Here is a 6,002-nt window from a genome sequence, read left to right as displayed (position 1 = left end):
CGGATGGCCGGCCGGGGGGCGGGGGGGGTCTGGAAACAATGAGGACGGCGGCCCCGGAGTCCAGGGCCGGGCCCGGCTTCCAGGAAGCAGCGGGGCGACAGGAGGAGGAGGAGGAGGAGGAGGAGGAGAAGCGGGAGGAGGAGGAGGAGGACTAGGGAGGAAGGGGAGGAGGACCAGAAGGACCGGGAGGCGGCCTTGGGTCGGTCCCGGGGTCGGGCCGGCGGCCCGGGAGGAGGGTCCGACCGTCTCCGGTAGTCTGGGGGCTGGGAGACCCCGGCCTCCTCCCCGCCCGCCCCCCCCCCCAAGGCCCCCCTCCCCCGGGACCCCCGGGGATCCGGTGGGCGGGGCCGGGAGAGCGGGAACACGGTGTCCGGCCGGACTGAGCTGGACGCCCCGTCCCCGTGGGCAGGGCGGGTCACCTGGGAGCGGACGCCCCCCCCCCCTCCGCCCCCTCGGTGACCTCCCCTCCCCTCCCCTCCGGCCCCGCCCCCGCTCAGTCCTGTGACCGGCCAGGGAGGCGCCGGACGCCCGGGTCCTCGTCCAGAGGAAGGGACCGGGGAGGGGGAGGGAGGGGCAGCTTGGGGCGGGACGGGATGCCGGCTCTGCCCAACCGCTTGGCGACCCCGGCCTTCGCCCCCCAACCCGAGTCCGGGCCCGGGGGTGGGGCGGGGGGCGAAGGGGGCCTCCTCTCTGTCCATCCTTGCTTAGCACCCCCTCCTCCTTTCATCTCCCCCGTCCTCCGGCCCCGATCCTGCCCCGTCCTGCCCCTGCTGACCCCCGGCGACCCCCCACCCGACCGGCACGGGCCCCCTGAGACCGGGGGGGGGGGCGGGGGGCTCCGCCGGACCCTGCAGTCCGGGCCCGGACAGGACAGGACAGGACAGGACGGACGGTCCCAGCAACCGCCCAGCCCAGGCCTCGCCCCCTCCCGGGCGGCCCGGACTCCGGGGTCCTGCAGGATTGGGGGGACGGGGGACGGGGGGAGGACAAGGGGTTAACGACCCCTGGCACAGGGAGGGGCCCGGCCCGCCCCCCGCCCCGCCCCCAGCCCCAGCCGCCCTAAAGAGCCGGAGATTCTCATGCGCACTTGGTTGGTTTCGCAGAGGACGCAGCACCGGGCCCCGTTATTTTCTCCCCCCGGAATAAAATAATAACGATAATGGTATTTGCTAAACGCTTACTATGTGCCAAGAGCTATTCTAAGCGCTGGGGTGGGGGGTGGGGGGGGATACAAGGTGATGAGGTGGGGCTCCCAGTCTTCATCCCCATTTTCCAGGCGAGGGAGCTGAGCCCCAGAGCAGTGAAGCGTCTGGCCCGAAGTCACCCAGCTGACAAGTGGCGGAGCGGGGATTAGAACCCACGACCTGGGACTGCCGAGCCCGGCCTCTCGCCCCTGAGCCACGCTGTTTCCTGCCAGCCCCCTCCCCGCCCCCCGCCCCCTCTGCCGGACCCCACCTCCCGACTTTGGCCAGGGAGCAGGACATTCCGGCGGTGGCGGTGGCGGCCCAGAGCGGACAGCGGGAAAACCCGAGGGGGCGAAGGTCAGCCCGTCTCCCCTCGCCCCTTTCCAGGCTTCTCTCCCCCTACCCTTTCTTCCCCCAACGCTCACCTTGTCCCGCCTGCCTCCGATCTCCATTAATGATACTTATTACGGTATCTGGTAAGCGCTTACTACGTGCCAGGCACCGTTCTGAGCCCTGGGGCAGATACAAAGTAGTCAGGTCGCCCCGTGTGGGGCTCACAGTCTTCATCCCCATTCTACAGATGAGGTCACTGAGGCACAGAGAAGTGGCTTGCCCAAGATCACACAGCAGACAAGAGGTGGAGGCGGAATTCGAACCCACGACCTCTGACTCCCAAACCCGGGCTCTTGCCACCGAGCCATGCTGCATTGGTGCCCCGCTCATCCATGCCCATCTTCCTGACGCCCCTTCCTCCAGTTTGCCGCCCCGTCACTATTTTTTTCATCGTATCTGTTAAAAACTTCCGATGTGCCAAGCACTGTATTAATAATAATAATTACAATACGTGTTAAGCGCTTACTGTGTGTCAAGCGCTTTTCTAAGCGCTGGGGGGGATCTAAGGTAATCAGTGGGACTCACTGTCCTAATCCCCACTTTACAGATGACATAACCGAGGCACAGAGAAGTTAAGGAACCCGCCCAGAGTCACCCAGCTGACAAGTGGCGGAGCCGGGATTAGAACCCGCGACCTCTGACTCCCAAGCCCGGGCTCTTTCCACTGAACCGCGCTGCGGTAGATACGAGTTAATCAGATGGGATACAGTCCCTTTCTCCTATAGGGCTCACCGTCTTAATCCCCGTTTTACAGAGGAGGTCATCGAGGCCCAGAGAAGTGATTTGCCTAAGGTCACGCAGCACACAGGCAAAGGAGCCGGAATTAAAATCTAGGTCCTTCTGATTTCCGGGCCCGTGCTCTACCCACCAAGTCAAGCTGCTTCTCCGTTCACACCGAAACTCCGAGCTTCCACCCACCCCCCGCAGAAACCCCCCGCCTCCCTCCAGCTGAGGAGATCTGTTCTCGCCCCCACACACAAGCCTCTCGACCTCCTCAGCGTCAGGGCACATACTCTTCCCCCGCCTGGAATGGCCTCCCCATCCCTGGTCCCTACGTCCCTTCCCTCCTCCCAAATCGCCGTTTAATTTGAGCTACCTCCCAGATTGGCCTTCTTCATTCATCCATTCAATTCAGTCGTATTTTTTGAACGCTTCCTGTGTGCAGAACACTGGACTAAGCGCTTGGAAGGGACCATTCATCAATGGAGACAATCCCTGCCCAAACGGGCCTTAGAGCCCGGGCCTGGTTGCTCCACTCTAGACTGTGAACGCGTTGCGGGCAGGGAATAGATCTGTTTTTGTACCCTGCTCTCCCAAGCGCTTAGTAGAGTGCTCTGCACACGGTAAGCCCGCGATAGATACGATTGAATGAATGAACGGTGTACATGCCCCCACGCGCTCTCTCCCACCCAACCAGTCGCTGGATCCATCAGTGGTATTTATGGAGCGCTTACGCTGTGCAGAGCACTCTACTAAGCGCTTGGGAGAGTACGGTAGAGCAGCGTTGGCAGACACATTTCCTGCCCACCGCGATTTTACAGTCTCCCTGAATTCACCACCCACCCCGACCCCCACACCACTTATAGCCATATCTGGAATTTATACGTTTCTATCGATGACCTTCTCCCCCTCCAGAGTGCAAACTCGTTGTGAGCAGGGAAGGCGTCTATTTTGGGTTGTACTCTCCCAAGCGCTTAGCACAGTGCCCCGCACGTTAAGCACTCAAGAAATATAACCAACCGATTCTCATCTAAAGGTGCTAACAAACTAGCCGCACCTCTGAGGACAAAGTCTGTGCCTTCCATTCGGTTCCGCTCCCCACCCCCCAAAGGCGCTCACGACAGCTCGGTTTTCTCTCAGCTTTCGGTTTATCGATCGGTATTTATTGAGCGCTTCCTGTGTGCAGAACACCGTACTGAGCGCTTGGGAGAGACCAATACGACAGAGTTGGGAGACACGTTCCCCGCCCACAACGAGTTTACAGTCTCGGGGGGAAAAGGGGAAATCTAATATCCCTGCAGATCTGGAACACACCCCCACCATACTGGTGGGATTCATGAATCGATAATTCGATAATATTTAGGGGGCGCTTACTATATGCAGACCGCTGTGCTAGGTGCTTGGGAGTGCACAGTATAATAGAATTAGCAGACACGTTCCCGGCCCATTAACGAGTTTACACTGTTCACTTGGTGTCCAGCACTAGATTAAATCCTGGGGCACAGCTCAATTAATCACTCACTGATTCTCAGAGTGCTAACAGTTTACGATGGAGGGAATAATAGTAATAATAATAATGATGATAATCATAATATCTGTTTACCACTTAGTGCCAAGCACTACCTTAAGGGCTGGGGTAGATACAAAGATAACCGCATCGGACAGGTTTTTTTCTTAGGGTATTTGTTAAGCTCTTAACTCTGTGCCAGACACTGTTCTAAATGCTGGGGTTGGCACAGTCCCCATCCCACGCGGGGCTCCCAGCCTTAATCCCCATTTCCAGGGGAGGAAACTGAGGCCCAGACAAGCGAAGTGATTTGCCCGAGGTCACCCAGCGGACAAGTGGCAGGGTCGGGATTAGAACCCAGGTCCTGCTGCCTCCCAGGCCGGATTCTATCCACCAGTCCACGCTGCTTGCCCTGTGGGGCTCACAGTCTGAGCGGGAGGATGGGCGGCTATTTCATTCCCATTTTACCTAGGGGAAAACTGAGGCCCAGGGAAGGACCTCGGGCTTTGGAGTCAGAGGTCGTGGGTTCGAATCCCGGCTCCGCCACTTGTCAGCTGTGGGACTGTGGGCAAGTCACTTCACTTCTCCGGGCCTCAGTTCCCTCGTCTGGAAAATGGGGATGAAGACTGGGAGCCTCACGTGGGACAACCTGATGACCCCGTATCTACCTCAGCGCTTAGAACAGTGCTCTGCACAGAGTAAGCGCTTAACAAACGCCAACATTATTATTAAGTCATTTGTCTAAGGTCTCACAGCAGGAAAGTGGCAGGGCCGAATCTAGCATCAGGGTCTCCTGACTCCCACTCCTGGGCCGTATCCACTAGGCCGCACTACCTCCGCCTGGGTCCTCGTCCCCCTCCCCTGGGGGCAGAAGGGGGGAAAGGGGACGAGGGGGAAGGGATCCGAGTCCTCCTAGTCATTCAATCGTATTTATTGAGCGCTTACTGTGTGCAGAGCACTGTACCAAGCGCTTGGGAGAGGACCGTACCACAATAAACGGATACATCCCCTGCCCACAACGAGTTTAGAGTCTATCGGCTCTGTAAGCGCTTTGAGATCGCCAAACGTCTGAGCGTGGCGGAGCTGGGATTCGAACACACGACCTCTGACTCCCGGGTTCGGATCCCCGGCTCCGCCACCTGTCTGCTGCGTGACCTTGGGCAAGTCCCTTCACTTCTCGGGGCCTCAGATCCCTCACCGGGGAAATGGGGATCGAGGGTGGGACAGGGACTGTGTCCGACATGATTGGCTTGCATCCACCCCAGCGCTTAGCACAGCGCCTGATACCTAGTAAAACGAGAGACTGTGAGCCTCATATGGGACTGGGATTGGGTCCAACCAGATTGGCTTATATCCACCCCGGAGCTTAGCACAGTACCTGGCACCCAGTAAGCGCTTAACGGGTAGCAAAATTGCTATTATTAATAATAATAATAATAATAATAATAATAATAAATGCCATTAAAAATCGGAGCGCAGACTTCTCCCCACCCTCGCTCTCTAGCGCCCCCTCGTGTCCGTTCCGGCTCTCCGGCTGCCCCCTCCCCACTCCCCTGCCCCATTCATTCATTCATTCATTCATTCACTCATTCATTCATCCAAACGTATTTATTGAGCGCTCACTGTGTGCAGAGCACTGTACTAAGCGCTTGGAAAGTACAATGCAGCAATAAAGACAACCCCGTCCACGCCAGGCTCCAACCTCAAGCTTCTGATCTCCCCTCTCCCCATTCCCACCCCAAGCCCCTGCTCTTCCCCCTCCCCTCCCCCATTCATTCATTCACTCACTCATTCATTCATCCAATGGTATTTATTGAGCGCTTACTGTGTGCAGAACACTGTACCAAGCGCTTGGAAAGTACAATGGCGCAATAGAGACAATCCCTGCCCACACCGGGCACCACCCTCAAGCCCCTGCTCTTCCCCCTCCCCAGCCCCATTCATTTATTCATTCATGCATGCATTCATGCATTCATTCATTCATTCAATCGTATTTATTGAGCGGTTACTGCGTGCAGAGCACCGTACTAAACGCTTGGAAAGTATAATGCAGCAATAAAGAGAGACAATCCCTGCCACACCGGGCTCCATCCCCAAGCCCCTGCTCTCCCCGTCCCCAGCCTCGCCCCCAAGCCCCCCCACCCCCCGCCAGGTCCAGCCTCTCCATCCGCAGCCCCCTGTCCCGCGTCCCTGGAAGG

Source organism: Ornithorhynchus anatinus, chromosome 10 (assembly GCF_004115215.2).
Source record: "Ornithorhynchus anatinus isolate Pmale09 chromosome 10, mOrnAna1.pri.v4, whole genome shotgun sequence".
NCBI lineage: Eukaryota > Metazoa > Chordata > Mammalia > Monotremata > Ornithorhynchidae > Ornithorhynchus > Ornithorhynchus anatinus.
The sequence above is the reverse complement of the archived record's forward strand: the minus strand, read 5'-3'. Positions refer to the sequence as shown.